At 45.0% G+C, this 23,637-nt stretch overlaps 1 protein-coding gene across 4 annotated transcripts in view; it reads right to left on the bottom strand.

The window, feature by feature from the left end:
* The window catches only part of LOC138838847 (homeobox protein PKNOX2), a 261,583-nt gene that overhangs the window by 192,004 nt on the left and 45,942 nt on the right, over positions 1-23,637 (bottom strand). For all 4 annotated transcript variants that reach the window (XM_070038240.1, XM_070038238.1, XM_070038241.1 and 1 more), the window contains exon 2: positions 12,296-12,365. The gene's annotated coding sequence lies outside the window, so the exon portion shown is untranslated. The remainder of the gene's footprint in view (positions 1-12,295; positions 12,366-23,637) is intronic.

The following is a 23,637-nucleotide window of genomic DNA, read 5'->3' as shown; positions in this document are numbered from 1 at the left end:
CCTCCCACCCTCTTCTCACCCTGGGTCCTGATTTTTTTATAGTTTGCATCTACAAGAATAATGCCCATCTTAAAAAACCTTTGAGTCCCTCAGCCCCTGACACTGCCTCCTTCTGGGAGCTTTAAATCCCAGCTTGGCCTCTTCCATAAAACCTATTCTGTATCAGGCAAGTTGTTGCTTCCTCTGAGCCTCAGTTTCCCCATTCATTGCTGAGAGATTCAATGATCTCTAAGATCTTTCAAATAACCTGTAAGTCTCTTTAATCTTCAGATTTATTTTTTCTCTCTGCCCTAGCCTACCTATTCCCCTTACCTGCAAGAAAAAGCAAGCATTTCTTTCCTTTAGTGAGTTTACTGGAGGCTGATCTTGGCCATCACAGGTCCCCTGGGAATCCAAGGCTAAGCCCTCCTAAGAGTAGCCACGCAACTGTAGAAACAGGTCAGAGTATGCAGGTTGGGAAGAGAGAGTTGGGAAAGGTAATAAAGATTCAGATTCACAACCTATCATCCCTCATCCAGTCACTTGAGAGAGATCCAGAGGATCAACATTTGAGGCCAGAGTAGGCCAATAAAGATCCAAAGATTCCCATATCTCAGTCAACAAACTGGGTATGGTGGAATGCTCTTAGTTCCAGTTATATAGAAGGCATAGGTAGGAGGATCATGATTCCAGGTTGGCCTAGGGCAAAAGCTATGATCCTAGCTGAAAAGTAATCTAAAGCAAGGCCTAGAGGCATGGTTCATGTGGCAGAGGACTTGCCTAACAATGTCAAGGCCTTGAGTTCAAATCCTAGTACCTTAAAAAAAAAAAAAGACAGAAAGAAAAATCTCAAGTGGCTTCATTAGAGAGTATCATCGCCAGGAGAGTGGAAAACAGTCTTTGGAGTCATGGATACTTAGTTCAAATCCCACCTGCTCCATTTTCCAGGCTTTTTTTTTTTTTTCCTTCCAGATCTATGAGCTCAAGTCTTTGCCTTTTGGAACTGTGGCTTCCTGGTTCAGCTCTGAAGGCCTGTGGGAGGGTTACAACAGATACAGCACTCGGTGCTGTCCCACAGAAAGACAACCCTGCCATTCCTCCAGGGTTCCTAGCATACTAGCAGGGTCTCCTACCTACTTGACCATCACTGGAATTACATGGTATAAGGGACAAACAACCATCTGCAATGCTCAGCCAGTCATGAAGGCTGGGCAGTTTCATGATGGAAAAAAACCTCAACTTCCAGCAGGGAAGGGGGTGGGGGGAGGGGAAGAGGGAGGGAAGATCAAGGTATGTCACTTGAGTGTGATACACATTAAACAAAAGAAAAAAGGGGGAGTGGGGGAGGCTGGGCACCAGTGGCTCAGGCCTGTAATCCTAGCTACTCTACTAGGGAGGCTGAGATCTGAGGATTGGGGTTCAAAGCCTGCCCGGACAGGAAAGTCTGTTAAGATTCATGTCTACAATTAACCACCAGAAAACCAGAAGTGGTGCTGTGGTTTGAAGTGGTAGAGTGCGAGCAAAAAGAGCTCCCAGACAGTGCCCAGGTCCTGAGTTCAAGCCCATGACTGACAAAAAAGAAAGAAATTGAGTTTAGAGTTATAAAACAATAACAAAAACTCCTTTTGTCTCTGCAGGGATTTGCCCCAAATGGGAACCAGAGACATTCATTAAACTCACCCAACTTCCAGGCAGTCCTGAGCCCTTCTATTGTGTCTCCCACCCCTCCTTGGGGGTCTCCTGCACCACAAAGTAGCTCCTGAGAAGCTCACAGCCTGGAGAAGGATCTGCCTGGTGGGCTCACCTCACAGGCACTCCGTCCTTCCCCAGTCGCCCACCCCAACCTAGCCTAATTCAGTCCTAAGTATTCCTAAGGTGCCTTCCAATTTCCCGCTGTAATAAATGGCACAGAATGCAAATGGAGGTGGATGTGGGACACAGATGTTTGCACTAATTTAATTGAGGGAACACCTTGGATTAAACACTTTGCAAAACACTCACAAATAGGTTCAGTGCATTTGGTAATGAAAAGCCTCCCAGCCCCCTGGCACTTTGCTGAGCTGCCTGGGGCTGGGAGTGGGAGGGCTTGGAGGTGGGGGGTAGCGGGATGGCGGGCAGGGAGAAGCCCAGAGTGGGCAGGAGCAAGAGCTTTGAACCTGAGGAGAAGGCATAGGAGCCAGGCCCCTGGGAATGGGGAGGGAAGCTTCCAGCAGATCCTCTACCAGCTGGAGCCCACCCGACAAAGAGCCAGAATCTGGAAGGGCTGGGGATGAGGGAGGCAGCATCTGTCTCCTCAGGTGGGCAGCTGCTCATCTATAAGGGTCAGCAACAGGCAGATGCTCCCCAAATACAGGGTGCAGTTACAACCTGGGGGTTCTGCTGAGCCAGCAGAGGCCAGTCCCTGTATGAGATCCCCGTGCCCAGCATCTGCCTGGCTGCTGTGGGTATAGACTATAGTCCAGGCACAGTGTGATAAATGCCCTCAGGGAGGGGTAATTGGGAGTTAAGAGATGGGGTAGCAGATTGGCATGAGAGGGGGATCAAAATACCAGTGGAAGCTGTGTGGGGTAGATCAGGCCTATAATCCCAGCACTCAGAAGAGGGGTAAAGGATCGGGAGTTCCAAGCTAGCTTGGGCTACATAATAAGACCTTATCCCTTACCTCAAAGAAGAAAAGAACAGTATTCTTAGCAGAGGGAAAAACATATGCAAAGATAATACTGCCAGACTAGAGAGAGAGAGAAAGAGAATATTCTCATAGTCTGCCCACTTAGGGAGAGAGGTGGCATAAATGAAGATGGGCTACTTCCCCTGAAAGCCCTCCTTCCATCCTTCCATATCAATGCCAACCAAAGGAGGGAGGGGATAAGGGTCTCTAGACCAAACTCCCTGGCCAGTTTCCGCCTCCCCCCTCCCCACCAAATTTCCACAGACAGAATCTAGAATCAGTGCCTATAATGATGGCTCCATGAGTCTCAGAGTTCAAACCAGGCCTGCATGAATTTTTTTTTTATTCCTGAAAACAGAATCCTTCATTTTCAAACACAATCATCACTTCAAGTATAATAACCGTTATAATAATAACCTCTTCTCCTTGTGCAGTGCTTTATAGTTTATAAAACACTTCCTCATTTTCCTTTAATCCTCCTCTATACCCCTTCCAGAAAGACAGAGTAGGGAGTGTGAGCCTTTTACTTCCTAGAAAACAATGAAATTCTCTCATCTCCACTAAGTACATAGCAAAGCCTACAGCTCACTCAGTCTGTCTGACAGCAGAGCATTGGTTTGCTCAGTCCTTCACTGGTACCTATGCTGAGTACTTGTAAAGCACTTGCTGTTCTTAGAAACACTGGACTCAGAGCATAGCATAGTCAGGATGTTTGGGTGATCATAAATCTTGGATGAAGACACAGCCCACTGACAGATAGCTCTGGGCCAAAAGTAGAACATTACAACTAAAAACTAAAATCAAGCTGGGTGCCTGAGGCTTATGCCTGTGATTGTAGCTATTCAGGAGGCTGAGATCTGAAGACCACAGTTCAAAGCCAGCCCAGGCAGGAAAGTCCATTGAGACTCTTATCTCCAATTAACCACCAGAAAACTGGAAATTGCACTGTGACTCAAAGTGGTAGAGTGCTAGCCTTGAGTAGAAGAGTTCAGAGACAGCACCCAGGCCTGAATTCAAGCCCCGTGACCAACAAATAAATTAATAAATTAATAAAAAACTAAAATCAGGTGAAACCAAGAAAGATATAAAATCACTCCCTTCAAAAATTGCCCTCTTAAGCCAGGCACTGGTGGCTCACATCTGTAATCCTAGCTACTCAGGAGGCTGAGATCTGAGGACCCTGGTTTGCTGTCTGCCAGGGAAGAAAAGTCCATGAGACTTATCTCCAATAAACTACTCCAAAAGCTAGAAAGTGGTAATGTGGCTCAAAGTGATATACAGACAGCACTAGCCTTGAACACAAAGAGGCTCAGAGACAGCTCCCAGCCCTGAGTTCAAGCCCCAGCACCAGGAAAACAAAAACAAAAACAAAAACAAAAAACAAAAAAAATCTGCCTTCCATCACACACACACACACACACACACACACACACACACACACACACACACACACTCATCAAACATGAAGATTTGAGCCATTCCTCTTGATCCAACCCTCAATGGCATAGGACACAGCCTCTACCTGGATCATCCCTATACTAGCTGGGCCATAGTCCAGAACAGCCTAGAAGCTGCAGCTGGAGGCCACCCTCGGGTCCCATTCCTTCCTCCAGAACCAACAGATGCAGGAACAGACCTGCAGGCAGCCTGGCACACAAGTGAGCCCTAATGTCACAGGGAATAAGTAAATACGTCTTTCTAGGGTAGCTCAGGATGAAGTTGGGATGGATGAATGGATCATTGGGAGGAGAAAGGCTGACAGCAATTCACATTCACTTCTCTACAGGAAGATCCTTGGAAGTGGGGGGCGGTGCATGTGGAGGGGAATGAGCCATGCCCTCTGATGAGGTCAGAGAAGTCTCTGTTCCCAGTGGACCTTACAGGGCCAAGTGGACATGTGTGAAATGAGATGCTGGCCACTTGGCACAGGACTCAGTACACAGGAGATGGAAAAAGAAAGTGCTTTTCTACCTATGGAATAAAGATAAATGGAGAAGGCAGGTGACCCTGCATGGCCTGAGCAAAGAGCAGCCTCTTGACCCCCACCACCATCCTTCTGTGGCTGGAAAGGAGCTTAAAGAGTAACCTCCAGCCAGGCACCGGTGGCTCACACCTGTAATCCTAGCTACTCAAGGAGGCTGAGATCTGAGGATCGCCGTTCAAAGCCAGCCTGGGCAGCTTACCTCTTATCTCCAATAAACCACCAGAAAACCGGAAGTGGCACTGTGTCTCAAGTGGTAGAGTACTTGCTTTGAACTGAAGAGCTGAGGGACAGCGCCCAGGCCCAGAGTTCAAGCCCCACGACCGATAAAAAAAAAAAAAAAAAAGTAACCTCCATCCTCCATCACTCCACCTTCTCTCCTTGGCTCATCCTTTTCTCTTTTCACTCAACCAACCTTGTAGAGAACCTATCACAGCCAGACATGAATCTAGGTCCTGGGATTAAGGGAGAATGAGACTCTGTCCTTAACCTGTGGTCCTGTGATGTCTGCAGGGACAGAGGGGTGCTACAGGCAGCCGTGTTGGAGGAGGGAGTATAAGGAAGACCCATGAGGTGGCAGTCACAAAGGAGGTATCACAGAAGTAGCAGAGGCTGCCCAGGTGAAGGATATTCCAGAGAAGCGGCTGAGGCATAGAAGTTTACAGAGCCCTAGATGGAAATGCACAATCTGGCCTCATTGGGATCTCAGGTATATGAATATGTCCATGTGTCCGAGTGGCTGCAGGTGTAAGGAAGAGGGAAGGAGATGAGCTAGGACAGTGGATCAAGGCTGGATCATGCCATCCCATGGTCAAGAAGCTGGCCTTCCTGTGAAGAGTTATAAAGACCACTGGGTTTCCCAAAACCAGAGTAGAGCAGTCCTACCCATGGGAAACCATGTCCAGTGCACACCTGCAGCCATGAATAGTACCAAGTGTAGTGCATATTCTATGTTTACCTGACTACACACGTGTCTATGAAGAAGCTGAATTTATGAGAGACATTAATAATAGCTGATAATAAAATAGAACGATGAGAACTTTATTACCACGTACTGTACTTAAAGTCATTCCAAACTTGTGAATTGAGCTAGGTATGGTGGGGCACGCCTGTAAATCCTTTCGCTCCAGAGGTGAAGGCAAGAGGATGTCAAGTTCCAGACTACCTATGTGATGGATCCTTCCAAAACAGAAAAATCATGACTAGTTTACTTTTCAAATTCCTCACCCAACTTTTTGGAGCCACAGCTGAGCATGGGGAACTGAAATCAGGAAAGCCAATGAGCAGATAAGGGGGCTCACCATCCATACATGTCAACGGGGTTCCAGTACACACAGACTGGGCTCTGTTTCTAGGAAGCTCTTCTGAGCTAGCTCGGATGATAAATGAATCTGACGAGAGTGTCTCCTCTTTGATTCATGCCATTAATTATCCCTGGAGAAATGGCCAATTTAGGAGTAACTTTTTCCTCTCTGAAGAGCCAGACTGGCTGGCGAACTGCAAAGACAAGGGAGACCCCAAACCAACCCTATACCAGCAAAACACACACACACACACACACACACACACACACACACACACACACACACACACACACACACACACACACACACACACACAGAGAGAGAGAGCCAGGCTGCTGATAAGCACCATTTACGAACCTTTCAGAACCTTCTTCCAAGGCTCACAGCTCTCACTGGGATTTGGGGAGAATTTGAGAACGGATATTATTCTGAGGAAAGGTGCCAGAAGCTATGCAGGGAGAGAAAAGAGGGAAATCCTTGCAACTGGATGAAGATCTTTTTTGTTTTGTGTTTAACCAGCTACATTTGCCTTAGACAGAGCAAAGGCACATAGAGTGGACGGGTGCAGGCCTGGAGTTTCCAAACCCTGCTCGAAGCTGTTCACCAGCAGGTCCTGGCTCTTCCCTCCCTTCCAAACCCCTTCTCCAGAAAGGTTTATGGAGAAGACTCCAAATAGCCCCCTCTCCTGCAGGCATAGTCACACCAACTGAAAGGAGATTTAATTAGCAAAATCTCGTTAGGCAAACGAAATTATCCGTAAGACAATACTCTTCTGGACAGGGGGTATGATTAAACAAAGCCATTAATTGAGAGAGTCGCCTTGGCAGCTCTCCGGGATGCATTCATCTCCAGGCAGGCTCCATCCACTCTGCCTCCTTGGGCCAGGGGAACAAATTTGGCCTCTTCTCCTGCCTGGCCTACCTCCTCCCCACTCCATCTCCTCTCTTCTGGGGAGGGCCTTTAGAGGGGATGGGAGGTGGGGGGCTTCAGTTTGGGCTGCCAGATCTTGCATCTCATCAGCGGCCTCTCCCACAGCCAGATTCCCGCTAAAGTGCCTTGATTGCATAATGTCTATTTGCATAATGTAAATTGCAATCTCCTAGCTCGGGAGGCAGGAATCACAGAACAGCCATTATTTTTTTACCACTCCACAAAAATTTCTACATTTAGAAAGCAGATTTGCAGCTCAGAAAGCCGTATAAATCCGAATCCTCCAGAAACGCCATTAAATCACACCAATTAAGCTGGACCAGGAAGAGCCCCTGTCACTGCTCTCTGTACATTCAAAGGCTCCCAGCCTGGACAGAGGCTGAGAGACACTAAGAGGCTGCATCCGAGAGGCTGGACGCAATGCTGTTAGGAGGAGGAGGAAGGAAATTCTCTCTTACAAACCTGAGTGTACCAGTAAGCACAGGCTCCCAAAACCTGGTGGTAGGAGGAGAGTAGGAGGTAGAATTGGCCGTGTATGTGTGTGTGTGTGTGTGTTTGTGTGTGTGTGTGTGTGTTTAGGCTTAATTGTCTGATTTCTTCTAGACAGGTGCACTGTCTGTCTGCAGAGCATATTTGAGGATCAAATTTCTCCTTTCATAAAAGTAATGGAAGATCCAAGTGAGGTATTTTCAGACAAGGAAGTAAATAAAAAAGCTCTAACCCTTCCAGCTTCTCTTTAAGAACTTTCTCTGTTTCTTCCCAAATTCCCTCCAGCCAACAGGAAGGAGAAAAAGGACAAACCCAGCTCAGATTGGGCTGCGCTGGTTGGATTTTGAGATCCTTTATGAACTGTTACGAGGGGTTATTAGGGAGAGGGGTGAGTCACACGTCCTAGGACAGGAGTGCTACCTAAGACTCCAGCTTCTTCGAAGTAGTGTACCTGGCTATTCTTTTGCTTCTTTATTGCTTATTCAATATTCATTTGTCAAAGGGCAAGATGCTAATGTGTATTATTAAAACATCAATAGTTTATGAGTGAACTTTTATGGCAAGTACAGTTAAAGGCAAGACTCTTGACCATCCCTGTCAGAAGCAATGATAAGGAATAATCTTTTTTTTTCCCAGTTCCACTTTTTCTTTACCTACTGGGTGAATGAATAGCTGAACCATTATTGAATGCCTACTGCATGCCTACTGAATAGCTTAAGATGTCATTGAGTACCCGCAGCAATCCTGGAAAGAATGTATAAATCTCATTTCTCTTCTAGACATGAGGAATCTGAAGGCCAAAGTCAGATGCCTGCAATCAACAAAGGTGCTAAATCTAAAGGCTGGGATTGCAACTCAAGTTTTGGAGACCAAATCCAACATTTTCCCCTCAAGCTAGAACTTTGGAAATCTAAATGACCTTCATGTATCTATATTTCCAAATTAAACTGTTTCTGGAAGCCAAGTTTCATGAAAAGGCGAAAATCAGAAAGAGTCATTCTATAGTTCCCTACTAGCCCATCTCCACAAAGCAGGGGTCCTGTGAGAAAATTCACCCCAAGTGCACAGCGGCGTGCCTAGCATGAAGTAAGTACCAGGAAGTGTTAATCACTAATATTAACATGAAACTATGGAAGAACTCAAGACTCTCCCTCCAATCCCAAATATCCCCTCATCAAGATGAAGACCACTTGCCCCTCTCTTTCTTACGCTCCTTTCTGACATTAACTATTATTAGATCTCAGCCTTTGGGAAGACAGTCTGTTACTGTTTCTACTCTTCGACTGCTTGGGTTTTGTTTCTGTCTTCTTAAATCATAACAAGGCAGCCAGAGCAGTCAGATCATCTTCCAAAATTTCACTGTATTTCTATCAAGGACACAGGAAATAGAAGGAAGCCTGGTTTTACTTAAGGGCACAGCTTCCCCATATAAGAATATATAGCAGAGGGGGAAAAAAGGAGAATGAGGGCTGCTCACAATTTCCCATCCCTAGCAAGACTCTTGTAGACTTTTAGGCCCTGATCTTTGACTAGCCCTATCTCAATATGGAAGCACGTGGTGATGGAGATAAGGGTAATCTGGATGCACACAAAAAGTCCAGCCTGTGAAGTCCTTGGTCATAGGTCTAAGATGTTCCAAACCCCAAACTTCAAGCTGCAGGTTGCAAAGTGGACTTACTTTTCACTGAGGTGGAGGTTTCTGCCGTCTGTAGGACAGACCTCCCCTTCCCCCCAGCATGCCATGTTCCAGCATAGCTTGGTCTTCAGAGGCCCTTTCCTCTGAGATATTCTGAGATAGGACAGTTCTATTTCTCTAAAGCACAGGTTTCTTTACCCCATCGTCCCCAATCCTCCAAAGAATTCATCCATTTTTCTGGGAAATATTTGAGGCCAGTTATACCAGACCACTAGCAGATATTTGACAAATACTAATAGTAGATTAGTATATCCCAAGATGGCTGCAACTATACATAGGACCCCTTCATATATATATATATATATATATATATATATATATATATATATATATGGGGGTCTCCAACAAGCACAGGTGGAAAATGCTTGGGAAAAGTGTACTGAACCTGTGCAGAGTTTTTTTCTTGTCATGATTCCCTAGACAACATAGTATGACAGGTATTTACATGATATTTAAACTGCACTAGGTCTTATAAGTAATCTAGACATGATTTGAAGTATACAAGAAGAAGATATGCATGGGTAGTATGCAAATACTACACCTGCCCTTTATATAAGGGACCTGGACAGCCACAGATATGGGCATCTGCAGGTACTGGCACTAATCCCCAGAGGTAAGGAGGGCTGGCTGGTAGATAGATAGATATAAATAAATAGAAAGAGATAGAGATAGAGATATATTATATTTGCTATTTGACAGGTTTTATATATATATATATATACATATATATACATATACATATACATTCTACTCCTCTTGCCAGTCTCTCAGGGAGATGTGCCACACTGTGGAGAGGTGGTGGGAGCTGTGTTTGCATCTGACCCTATGAAAGGACTGTGGGGGCATGGGGGGTGCTGCCAGGCTTCAAAGGGTAGGTCAGGAAAGCAATGCAGCTTCTTCTTCCTGGATTTTGCTCTCAGGATATTTTTTTCCCCTTGAAACTGGGCAACCATATTGTAAGGAAGCCCATACCACATAAAGAGGCTATAGTTGATGGCTCCTGTTAACATCTCAGCCAACAGCCAGCCTCAAAGCCCAAAAAATATGAACAAGCCTGCTAGTTCAAGCACCCAGCTTTTGAGTGGTCCTACCTGGAACCCCAAACTCCAGTGGTACAGAGACAGAGTGTTCCCACGATGCCCTGTCTAAGTTTCCAACTCAGGTTAGATGAGCTGAATAAATACTCAAGAACTACATTTTGGGGGTAACTGGTTACACAGCCTGCTAACTTAGATACCAATTGGAAGTAGAAGGTTGCTATTTCTCAGTCAGAGCCAACTCTAGTCTCTCTTCTCTCTGATACTTTGAACTTTCAGACTCTTTTCTTACCTGGCATCCATCACTCAGAGCCTACCTCCTCCTTTCTCTCTCTCTCTCTCTCTCAAAAAAAGCAGGATCCTCATGCTTGAGGATGATCAAATGATCATTTGAACCCTACCCATTGCAGAACCTGAGATCTGAAAAGGCCCACCATTCTAGTTCCTCACTGCAGGTCCAAGAGCATCCCTGCGAGGGAGCTTTCCCTGGGTGTGAGTGGCCCAGTGCCCAGGAGGTGCCTGGCTGCCCTCCAGGGCAGGGGTGGGGAAAAGTACAGACAGACTTCTCCCCCACCCTCAGCTCTCATTAAGGTTCACGCTCAGATTGTTCCTCATACTTGACTTGACTTATGAGGTCCCTCTAACCTCCGGTGCAAGGAGACATCGATTCTCACAAAGGTCATTATCTTCTACTCCGGCTCCCCCACCCAGCCTCAGCTCCAGCTCTAGGCAGGCTTTCCTGGAACAGGATGGAGGGAGGCACCCTGCCCTGCCCCCCTTGGCCCGGGGATCGGACCACTCCACAGCCAGGGCTGCAGAGGAGGTGCCCTGGGAGCCGCAGCCCGTCAATCACAGAAGCGACCAGCACTGAATTGCAGACCATTAGGCAGGATGGCCGGCGCCCTACTCACTCACCGGGCAGCCATCGGCAGGATGTTAGCTGATCGCAGGGCGGCCATTCTTATGATTTATTCAAATTCTCATTACAGTCAATCTATTTTTACACAGAGGTGAAGATGTGCACTGATCACGGTTAATCATTTATAATTCCATGAACTGGTTGGAAGCCAATGTACTATCAAAGTCGTAGCAGCACCAACACAGCCTCAAGGTAGCCCCAGAAAGTAAGGTGAAGAATCCATGCTGGCGCAGGGCAACTTGGTCACCTGCTAATATTCACCAGACCACAGCTAGGCTGAGGGTGCAAATGAAATGGGAATTCCCAGGCTCTCCCCTCCAGGAGCTCCTGGCCTCCTTGGAATAGCGCAGAATCTCTGAAAAGGGAGAAATTACTTCTAGATGGTGTTACTGGAGACAGGGGGAGGGCATGCTTCATGGGGAAAACTGAGCTTTGGTCAGGTTCTACAGGTGGATAGACTTACAGAGAGCCCAACATGAGCCGCTGAGGATAAGCATGGGTAGAGAGAGCCCGTACTGGACAGATAGAGGAGAAATGACCAGAAGCATTTCTTTTTTCCTCCTTCACACCTTCCCAAAAATAGCCAGATATAAAAGTAAGAGCAAGCCGGCCACCAGTGGCTCACACCTGTAATCCTAGCTACTCAGGAAGCTGAGATCTGAGGATTTTGGTTCAAAATCAGCCAGAGCAGGAAAGTCAGTGAGATTCTTATCTCCAATGAACCACCAGAAAACCGGAAGTGCCGCTGTGGCTCAAGTGGTAGAGTGCTTGCCTTGAGCTGAAGAGCTGAGGGACAGTGCTCAGGCCCAGAGTTCAAGCCCCATGACCAATAACAACAACAACAAAAAGTAAGGGCCAGCTCTGAACTTGGCCCACTTTGGGAAATGATCTGCCATATCCTTTTTGCACTGATCTCCCACCTCCCCCAAACACACACACACACACACACACACACACACACACGTTCAACCTACAAGCAGTGGTTAAGGTCCAGGTTGACCTTACAAACTCAAGAGCTTCCTTCCCCAGCACTCATGACACACGTAACACATCAAGACAACCTTAATGCCCAATCAATACAGTCTAATTAAAGAGCATGTCATATTATGGGGCTCCTTTGTCACACTCCGACATAATCTAATTAGAGCTCCACTGTATTTTACATTCTGACTAGCTCATTGTTCAATGGAACTCTTCCACAATACACGGCTGTTAAAGATCGGGTTCAGAGCTGGTCTTGAACCCTTAACCTTATTGAGTCAGTGTGGAAAATGCCAATCAAAGTTACTTACAGTTCACAGCCTCCTTTTTCGTGAGCAGCATGGAGAACAGAAAGCCTCAGAGTCCTGCTCCAGACTTCACCTGAGGAAAAAAAGAATACATCTTTATAGACTGGGTAAGAAGGTGGGGGTAGGTGGTGAGAGCCAGGGTGGGGTAAGGATGGAACCAGCGTTTGGGGATCTGCTCAGAGCAAGGCTGAGGCAGGCAGCCTTGTGCCCACAGCACTGAATGGAAAAGTTTCCTAGCAAAGAATTCTTATTACAACATGATGATTGTTTTAAGCACTAACCAGCACAGAGAGACAGTTTCATGCCCTCCTCTATATGCTGGGTGCCTCATTTCTTTTGAGTTTCTGGTTAGTTCTCTATAGGAAATACAGAGCAAAAAGAGTTCTTGACGGTGTGGCCATTGTGCACCCCACCCCCAAGCTGTCCAAGGCAATAACCAGTTATCGGAGCTCTTAACCAGTGTTTGACCTGGTGAGGGACAACAGAGCTGAGCAAACCCTGTGAAAACTTGCAATCTAAACAAGGAGAGCTAGCTTGGCTGTACATGGTAGGAAAATGAAGATCTTGCTTGCAGGAATGAAGCAAAGAGTCCAGTTGTGTAGGAAAGAAAATGTGCATGGGAAAGAATGATAGAGAAGTCAGGTGCCGGGGACTCACATCTGTCATCCTAGCTACTCAGGAGGCTGAGATCTGAGGATCACAGTTCAAAACCAGCCCAAGCAGACAAATTCACAAGACTTTCCAATGGACCATCAAAAAGCCAGAAGTAGAGGTGTGGCGCAGGTGGTAGAGTGCCAGGCTCTGAGGTCAAGCCTCAGTAGTAGATAGGGAAAAAATATGTTTCAAATTACCTTCCTGGGATAAAACAATTTTTAAAACAGTGCATATTTATCTGCTATCTGTTTCATGAATTACACTTGCTACATGCAAGGGGAATGAATCCATGGGATGTGTTACAAAGACATTGCCCCCACTCACTGAGGAAATAAGACTGCCCAAATCAAGCCACACAAATAAAACATAACTGTATAAAAACTTGTGTTAAGAGCTGAACCTGGTGGTACCTGCCTGTCACCACAGCTATTGAAGTGGCAGAGACAGAAGAATTGAGATCTGAAGCTAGCCCAAGCAAAAGTTTGAGACCCTATCTGAGAACCTAAAAGCAAACAGGTAATGGCTCATGTGATAGAGTACTTGAATAGCAAGCATAAGGCCCTAAATTCAATCTTCATTACAACCAAAACCAAAGTGGTATACAACTATAATCCCAGGTTCTCTATACTGTGAGGCAAAAGCCAGCCCAGGCAAAGTTAGAGATCCACATCTCAACAAAACAAAATGCAACAACAAAAGCCAAAAACAAGAAAGGGCTGAGGCCATGGCCCAAGTGGTAGAACTTGCCTAGGATATGTGAAACCCTAAGTTCAATGCCTAGTACTGAAAACCACTGGTTTAAACTGTGTTATACTGATAATCATTCTCTCTCCATGGAGAAATGAGGTTGGCAGGGAAAGAATGTGAGAGAGATCTTGGGAGACTGGATAGGTAAGACAGCCAGTGGAAGATAGGGAGAGTGTTGAAAGGGAGGAGAATTCTAATGTTGAGAAGTCAAGCCATGTGTTAAAAGGCTTGGTTCCGGGTGTGGTGCTCTTTGAAGGCGATGGAACCTTTTAGAAGTGGGTGGGGCCTAGTGGGAGGACTTTAGGTCATTGGAGGATCCTGGAAGGGATTGTAGAACCTTTGTTTCTTCCCTTCTGCTTCCTAGCCATGAGCATGTGTTTCTGTCATGAGTGCTTGCCTCGCCAGAGGCCCAAAGCAGTGGGTGCAACAAACCATGGCCTAGAACCTCCAAAACTAAGAACCAAAGGAACCATTTCTCTTCAGATGTTGATTGTCTCAAATTTTATATTATTTACTTTTGTATAGCTGTAGCCAAAACACTTGATGCAAACAAGGAAGGAAGAATTTATTTGGGTTCACAGTTTCAAAGGGTTCAGTGCATGATTGCTCAACTCCATGCACTTGGGCAGAAAATCATGGTAGCATGGTAGTGGGAATATGTGCAAGAAATTTCTTCATCTGTACATCATCTTGACAATAAAAAAAGAAGTTTCTTTATAGTTAGGCATTGGTGGCTCATGCCTGTCATCTTAGCTACTCAGGAGGCTGAGATCTGAGGATTGTGGGTCAGAGCCAGCCTGGGCAGGAAAGTCTGTGAGACTCTTATCCCTACTAAACTACCAAAAAAAACCTAAAAACCAAAAATGGGGCTGTGGTTCAAGTGATAGAGGACTAGCCTTGTACTCAAAAAGCTCTGGGAAAGTGCCCAGGTCCTGAATTCGAGCCCCAGGACTGGCACAAAATTAAAAGAAGAAGGAGGAGGAAGATGAGGAGGAGGAAGAAGAAGTAGTTGTTGTTTCTTCACTTCCTGGCTTTATGAATTATTTCTTCAGGAGATTCTTGGAGTGAATCTAACCCTGCTGCATCTTGTCTAGCCTCCCAGGACTTCCTCTGAAATCTCCATGGAAATTTTCATGACCCCCATAATTCTTATATTCTGCATTCATATAAAGCCAGCATCCATAAACACTCAAGCAGTAGCAGGGCCTCCTGGGACCACAACTGCAGCCACATCTGAGTGCTTGAGTGGTTGAACATAGGAAAACACTTCACTAGTGTAAACAGGGTACCCCATCAGTTCTCTCGTCCCAAGGGAAGATATTGGGAGTGCACAGTCTTACACCTTATAACCTGTGATTGGCGGGGTCTAGCCATTTCCTGAGATGCTCTCAAGGCATCTTTCCTGCTTTCCAGTGCAAGGTGAATGGCGCCTCTGTCTCTCTCTGTCTCTCTGTCTCTGTCTCTCTGTCTCTCTCGTGAGTGCTCACTCTCTCTTTCTCTGTCACTTGTGGGTCTTGAACTCGGCCTAGGCACTGCCTCTGAGCCTTTGTGCTCAAGACTAGCACTCTACCACTTTGAGCTACAGTGCCACTTCCGATTTCCTGTTTCCTGGTGGTTAACTGAAGATAAGAGTCTCATGGAGGGGCTGGGAAGTTGGCTCAGTGGTAGAGCGCTTGCCTTGCATGCCTGAGGCCCTGGGTTCGATTCACAGCACCACATAAGCAAAAAGAAAAAAGCCGGAAGTGGCGCTGTGGCTCAAGTGGTAGAGTGCTAGCCTTGAGCTGAAGAGCTGAGGGACAGTGCCCAGGCCCAGAGTTCAGGCCCCACGACCGGACCCAAAAAAAAAAAAAAAAAAAAAAAGAGTCTCATGGACTTTCCTATGGCTTCTTTTAATGACACGAATCTAAACAACTACAATCTCCCCATCTACAACTTTCAGCTCACTTGGCTTCCTGAATGCCATAATGTGAACTACTTTGTTCTGCCACACTGTTCCTTCCATTGTGGATTGAACCCTTGAAACCATAAGCCAAGATGACTCTTTCCTCTTTTAAGTTTTTTTTCTTAAATGACATTTGGTCACAGTGATGCAAATGCCTGTCTAATATACACATATTTTTTTAATAGTAGCAAAAAGCTAACAGTGAGACTGCCAAAGAAGAGGTAGAGTGATCTGAGCAAGGATAGGAATCGGGGGAGTAAGGGGGGCCTGAGACAGTGTAGAAACTGGTCTGCTTGAAGAAGAAGAGAGGAGAGAGTCATGCCAAGTACAGAAGGCTCCAAGCATAGGTAAGAGCGACCAGGCCTGGACCATGAACTTTAAGCAGTTCAGTTCTACTGCTTAAAGTGTAAGATGTAACATCCTCTTCCACTCCTTTTAATATTTTCCCTTTAATTAAGACAAGAAAGGCATCTCAAGAGTTTTAGTTAAGAGATTCAGGCATGGGGCATAGTGAAATGCACTCACGGAAATGAATTTCCCCTCTTGTTCATAATATGTTCTCTAGGCCAAGGATCTTCTTTTGGAGCTATCTACTAATAATTCACACGACTGTGTCTTTAGATCATGGAGTTAAGTCACAAACAAGACCAAACCATAGGACTGCAAGTCACTGAGGAAAAGGACCACATTTTATGCATCTTTATATCCCCAAAGCTTAGCAGAGTTCATGGTATGGGCCAAGTTCTCAGCATCTATTAAAAGGATGGACCCACTTCACTCCAATCAGCACCTCAGAATGAGCCTGGGTTGGCAATGGGGTCGACTACATGTCTGTTACTACTGAACGAGACATGATCTCTGTACACAGAGTCTCTGGATTATGTTTCATGGTAGTGTGTACTCTAACCTTAAACTCCAGGACTGTCCATCTGAGACATCAGGAACATGGAAGAAGATATGAAGACTTCCATTGCATATGATACAAAGTCTGGAAGAGAAGCTGCTAGGCTGATAGACTGAAGATGTTATAATGCCTTTCACTAGCTGAAAGAACAAGCCCAAACTAAAAGCTTCATTTTTTTAAAACTTTTACCAGTCTTTATTTCTTTCACACTAACATCATGGCAACCACAAACTAAATAATTTTGAAAGCAAGGGAAAATTGCCCACAATCTCATTACTCTAAATGACTCAAATTGTATTCTATGTTCCATTCAAATTCAGTTTCTTTTACAGAATTGTAGAAGAAGATTTGACAGGTATATCTATACCAAACTTGGCTCTAATATACTAAAAAAAATCCCCCAAACTCAGAATAGGGTATCTTAGTTGAAAGGGAAAAAAACTAGCTGGGTTATTTGAGTTACATACAAGGCTGGTACATACTCTTACTGCCCCAGCTGACTAAATATGATCTTCGGTTGCATTTGTTAATCCCATACAGCATCCACCTGTGGCATGAATGATCTTCTCCATCCTGGACTTAGCAGCCCACATCAGTTCTATGTGCATTTCTGGCATAGTATTTTAATAACTTAGACAGGGATGAGTAGAAGATAAAAATGAGAGACAATGTCTAACCGTTAAATTATGGGTAAAAAGTCTAGTGGTTGAAAGTACAAATACTTTTGTCTCACCACTCTGTTGTTCCCCTTTCCTTTCCTTAATTCAGATAAATATATACATATATGTATACATATACATATACAATACTAGGCTACCAAAATCAAATACAGTGACAACAGGGAATATACCACAGAGGGAAGAATATACAAAAGAAAACAAGAAATCATCTAGTACATTAAAAACAATAACAACAAAGAAACACAGTGATATTCACAAGACAATATGTTGGGAATGATCTGTACAACTTGGGGGGAAGTAGGAGAAAAATGAGGGAAGGGGTAATAAGTTTGACAAGAAATGTACTTACTACCTTACTTAAGTTACTGTAACTCCTCTATACATCACCTTGACAATTTAAAAAAATAGAAAAAAAGTGCAAATACTGTACAAGTTTCCATCTTAACTTGATGATAGGCAGGTCCCTTATTCCTTGGTGTCTTAGTTTTTATCTAGAAAATATGACTCATGAAAGTCCTACCTCTGAAGTGACTGTGAGAATTCCATGACTTAATACAATCTACAGTGGTTAAAACAGTGCCTCATACCAAATCAGCACTAATTGAATGGTAGCTATTAATATGTTTGTTTCATTATTATAAAGAGGCTGGGGGGATGCAGAAGAAACTAGAGCTACATCTTCATTTGTCTCTCTGCATACTATGCATTAGTTCTGTCTCTGGTGCCTAAAACAATGCTATCTCTATCCCGCATGATAGTTTGAATGTTTGAAGGTAGACTTAAGAGTAATTGTAGATGTTAGAGGATGCCATTCTTCAGTTCAATATAGAAGGAATTCTATAGTAAGAAGAACCATCCAAATTGAGTCTAGCTTCCTCCAAAGGTAGTGAATCTCAGCTATGGAAGAAGAATCCTTCACCCAGTCAAAGCTGTTTCAAAGCATGTTCCATAGGATTGGATTTCAGCCATTAGCAAAATGTTAAGAAACATTTAAAGACTGGTAGGGTTAATAACATATTTTAGTAAAACATTAGTTGTGCCTCCTTTAAATATTATTTCATAAAGTAATTCAGTGTACAAAAGGAGGCCAAAATCGCACAGTAAAGGTTTATTCCTTGAACTGAGTAACTAAGGTATCATAAAAAGCAAATCTCTCTCTCTCTCTCTCTCTCTCTCTCTCTCTCTCTCTCTCTCTCTCTCTCTCTCTCTCTCTCTCATCTTCTCCATTTTGTCCCTATCTTTCATTCCTCATCATGGACCAGTAAAGAATCTTCCTGGACTGACACTGAGCCATTGATGCCAGTCAGGAATTGTTTATGAGCATGGTTTAGGGCCTTCTATCATGTTAAAGACCTACAGCTGTGCAATAATGCAACTAGAATTAGAACTTCAGTTTGACTTAGTGTCTGAATAGTCATCAATGAGATTAATCACTCATGTATAGAGAGGAGGAAATATGAGCAATAAAAAATGAAAGGGGTTTGTTGAATGGTTACATCCATTTGGAAAAAGGTGAGGAGAGGCATAGAACAAAGTTTCCTCTGGAGGTACTATAGTCCCTACAGTACTATAGAGAACTTGACTTTGCAACCATGATGTACATCCAGGTAGGTTAGATGGATGGAGGAAGATGATCTGGGGCTTAAACAAGTCATGATCTAACAGAGAAAGTACTAGATTGGCAAGGAAAGAGGGAGGGAAGGTATCAGGTACACAGATACCCTAACTCTGTCATTGGACAAAGGCCTTTAAGCACTCAATTTCCCCATATAAAAATGACAGAATTAACTTAAAAACAAAATTCTCATCTGACATCTACACATCTTTGAGGTTGCCCAGATCTCCAGGAAGAGCAATGAGTCCCTTGCTAAGGTGACTTAATATACCACTGTGGTTAGTGGTAAAGATAGTGTAGTCTGAGGGCTGGGAAGGTGGCTCAGTGGCAGAGTACTTGCCTTGCATGCCTGAGGCCCTAGGTTCGATTCCTCAGCACCACATAAGCAAAAAAGAAAAAGCCGGAAGTGGCGCTGTGGCTCAAGTGGTAGAGTGCTAGCCTTGAGCTGAAGAGCTGAGGGACAGCGACCAGGCCCAGAGTTCAAGGCCCCACGACCGGACCCCCCCCCCCCAAAAAAAGAGATATTGCAGCCTGAGTTGGGCACCAGTGGTTCACACCTACAATCCTAGCAACTCAGGAGGCTGAGATCTGAGGATCACGGTTCAAAAGGCAGTCCAGGCAGGAAAGTCCATGAGTCTCTTATCTCATCAGAAAACTGGAAGTCGTGCTGTGGCTCAAAGTACTAGAGCACTAACCTTGAAAAGTTCAGGGACAACATAAGCAAAATGAAAAAAGCCGGAAGTGGTGCTGTGGCTCAAGTGGTAGAGCGCTAGCCTTGAGCTGAAAAGCTGAGGGACAGCGCCCAGGCCCAGAGTTCAGACCCCACGTCCGGATCCCCCCCCAAAAAAAAGAAAAGAAAAGTTCAGGGACAGTGTCCAGGCCCTGAGTTCAAGCCTCATGACCACCATCACCACCAACAATAAAAGATATTGGAGTCAGACATCCTGTTATTGCCCATCCTCTTCCCCGTACCCTAGGACCTTTCTGAAACACAAATCAAATCACAGTCACTCCTCTTTAAAACTCTCCAAGACTCCTTAGTGCCCCAGAAAAGCTGTTAAAAGGCTGATCTGGAAGCTTTCCTTGGTCTGTTCAATGTTTCTTTTTTCTTTCTTTCTTTTTTTTTTTTTTTTTGGTTGGTCGTGGGGCCTGAACTCAAGGCTAGTGTTCCATCACTTGAGCCACAGCGCCACTTCCAGCTTTTTCTGCTTATGTGGTGCTGAGGAATCGAACCCAGGGCTTCATGCATGCAAGGCAAGCACTCTACCACTGAGCCACCTTCCCAGCCCTGCCCAATGTTTCTCAATAATTTTTTCCAACGTCAAAATATTGTGGAGACATCACATTTAAAAATCCAGATCCCTTAGATTTCACCCAAAATTGTATAACGTAACCATGCCAATCCTGAGTCTCCACATGGTGATCCTGGATTTCCAGTTCAAGGTGACAGCGAGGGATAGGGGAAGGGGAGGGGAGGGGTGACACACTGTGTTCTCAGCTCTACTGTGCCCAGCTAGAGGCTGAGGGCAGGGAGCAAGGAGGTGCCAGCATTGCTGCTGCCTGGACCAGCCATGTGTCTTGACCTCTCACCTGCCACCACCTTCTCCCCTTGCAGGGGCACAGCTGGAAAGGTCTGCTACAAAGTTCCAGGAATGCCCATGGCTGCAGCAGGTGATGAAGAGGCTCACCTCTCTTGATTTCCTGAAACTCCACCCCTGGCTCCAGCCTCTCCCCCACCCCCACCTCAGTAGCGGCTGCACCCCCTCCCTTTATTTCTATCCCACTCTTCCCATCAAAGCCCTAACAGCACATATTTTGTTAATTGTACAAACCTAATGGGGGAATGCATTGGCAAAAAAGGGTAATGGCCATCAGACCAGCAATAAAACAAAATTAATGGCCCATAGGAAGAAATCATGTCCACTTAATCCTGGCTCTGAAACTCTAATAGAATAATGGAATACCAACTGAGGTTTTTTTTTTCCTCCTCTCTCTCTCTCTCTATGCAGATTGCTTACACCATGTTAATCACTTGCAAAGCAGGCCACATACCACTCTGGCTCACATGACCCTCCAGGGAAAGTAGCAGACCAGAAACATTCAGTTGGAGGCTCATTACTGACATGCACCATGCAGCAACACCTTCCTTCCCTCCTCCAGGTGACTCAGGACAGCCATTGTGGGGTGTCATTGTGGGCTATCAGGTGTGGCGAGCCGGAAACAAGACACAGAATACCTAATAATACCCAAGCATTTCATGAGCACTTACTGTGTGCCAGACCCAGGGCTGGCTAAGCACTTTGTATCTACTGAAGTTCAACATATTGCCACTCTCATTCTCTACAGCTACATAGGAATAGAAGATAGCCACTAAGCCACATGTGGCTCTTTACATCTAGATTCTAATTAATTAAGATGAAATAGAGTGAGAAAAAAAAAACTTGATCTCCAATCTCACTAGCCACATTTCAAGTACGGAACAGCCACTACCTGTGGTTAGTGGCTATGGGAAGGAACGGGTAATTCCTTCCACTGTGAGAGACAAAACCAAAGCCCAGAAAGGTTATGCAGCTTGGTCAAGGTCAAACAGCTGGTTAGTGGCAGGAATTGAGACTATTATCCCTGACTAATAGTTGTGGTCAAGGGAGAAGACGTAGTTACATGCACACCACACGTGGCATATGACAGCACCCCCACACCCCTATTCTCCATGGAACATCCTAAGGGATGGGCTGGAAGGCTGGGATTCAGATGCAGCTCTGAGGAAAACATGGAGGGAAAAAGTGAGGGACAGTCAGTGGGGCTTAGAAACCGTAATGATTAAAAAGCATGACATTTGGCCAGGGGCTGGTGACTCATGCCTATAATCTTAGCTACTCAGGAGGCTGAGATCTGAAGATTGTGGTTCAAAGCCAGCTAGGCCAGTAAGATCCATAAGATTCTTACCTCTAATGACCAAAAAGCCAGAAATGGAGCTATGGCTCAGTGGTAGAGCACCAACTTTGAATGAAATAGCACACGGGCCTTGAGTTCAGGACTAAGTACTAGTACAGAGAGAGAGAGAGAGAGAGAGAGAGAGAGAGAGAGAGAGAGAGAGAGAGAGAGAGAGAGAGAGAGAGAGAGAATAAAATAAAAGAGGCTTGAGGAAGAACAGAGAATAATTAAGACTCTATAAAACCATGCCTCTATCTTATAAAACTACACAAAGGGAAAAGAAAAACATTTCTCTACATGAACCTTGAGGACATCTATATGCCAGAATTCATCGATCCATGGATGTACCTTGAGTGAAATAGACCAGTCACAAAAGGACAAATACTTTTTGATTCCACTTATATAGTATACCTAGAGCAGTGGAATTCATGGACTCAGAGAGCAGGATGGTGGTGACCAGGGTTGGAAGCTGGGGTGTGAATGGAGAGGTGTTTAATAGGGACAGAATTTTAGTTTGGTGAGATAAAAGTGTTCTGTGGGTGGATGTTGATGACGGCTGCACAACAAAGTGATTGTACTTGTCACAGAAGATGCTTTTAAAAAATGGATAAAATGGGGGTTGGTATAGTGCTTGTCTAGAATTCATGAACTCCAGGGTTTTATCCCTAGCAACACACACACACACACACACACACACACACACACACACACACACACACACACACACACACACACACACACACACACACAGGGGAGAAGGTTAAGATGGTAATTCACGTTCTGTGTATTTGACTGTAATGTGTGTAACACTAACTCTGCCCAAGTTCTATCAAAGAGAAGAAAGAACTTTGAATCTTCAAGAGCAGGAAAAGGAACAAATCATCAGCCTCCAAAAGAGGATAAGAGAGCCAAGGATCATTGGCCGAGAGCACAGGGCCCACCATCCTGCAGCCATGGTAAGGAGAACTCAGGGGCAAGGCCACAAGGAAGGATGGACCAGGTTCCTGGACCATTTCCTCCGAAAGGAGAAAACAGCCAGCCTAGTGGATCAGCCCAGAAGATGACTTTCTGTGGTAGCATCTGAGCCAAGGAGATTCTGGAGGGTTGTTTCGAGGGATACAAATGACTTAGGAAATGATTCAGGATTTAACAAGTTTTATTGTTGTTGTTGTTTAAAAAAAAACAAACAAATGAAACAGCCTGGCAAGGGAGGTAGAGGGGGACCAACTCTGTAATCTGAAATGAAAGACAGTCTAGGAACATACACACAGCAATAACTCAGACACAGGAAATCTAAAAGGAGAAAGGGGTGCAGAAGCTGAGAAAAGATAGAGGAGGGGCGGGGAAGGGGGTGGCCGGGATTAGGGTTTCTAATCCAATGCAGCCAAGAGCAGTTTGCTATATGGGAAAGGGTTTAGACAGGACCAAGAGGATGTCCTTTGCCACCTCCCCCCTCTCCACACACACACCATAGTCCTAGGACCTTGTGCATATGGTCCTAACTCGCTGGGCTTCTGTTTCTTCATCTCTTGAACTAAGTGGCTAGACCAGAGTAAGAGGAACCTTAAGGTTCCTCACTCAAAATGGTATTTGTCTGTGCATTTTTTTCTGGGGAGAGGGTTACAAGTTGTACTGTTTTTAAGGCTTTCTTCCTCCCCAGAGAGGTTACAAATCAAAGGAAAAGGTATTCGCTCCATTCATGTTAAGCCAGGAAGTCCTAAAATTCCAAGAAATCTTGGATTAAATACCAATAAATCTTTGGGGGCTGAAATAAACCCAAATGCTTATGCCTGCGTTGCCTGTAGCACAGAGATATTGTAAAAATGAAATGAAATAGCTACGTACTTTGAAAAGTTAAGGTTCTGTTTC

This window comes from Dipodomys merriami, unplaced genomic scaffold (assembly GCF_024711535.1).
Source record: "Dipodomys merriami isolate MVZ:Mamm:240054 unplaced genomic scaffold, mDipMer1.0.p SCAF_29, whole genome shotgun sequence".
Taxonomy (NCBI): domain Eukaryota; kingdom Metazoa; phylum Chordata; class Mammalia; order Rodentia; family Heteromyidae; genus Dipodomys; species Dipodomys merriami.
The sequence above is the reverse complement of the archived record's forward strand: the minus strand, read 5'-3'. Positions and strand labels throughout refer to the sequence as shown.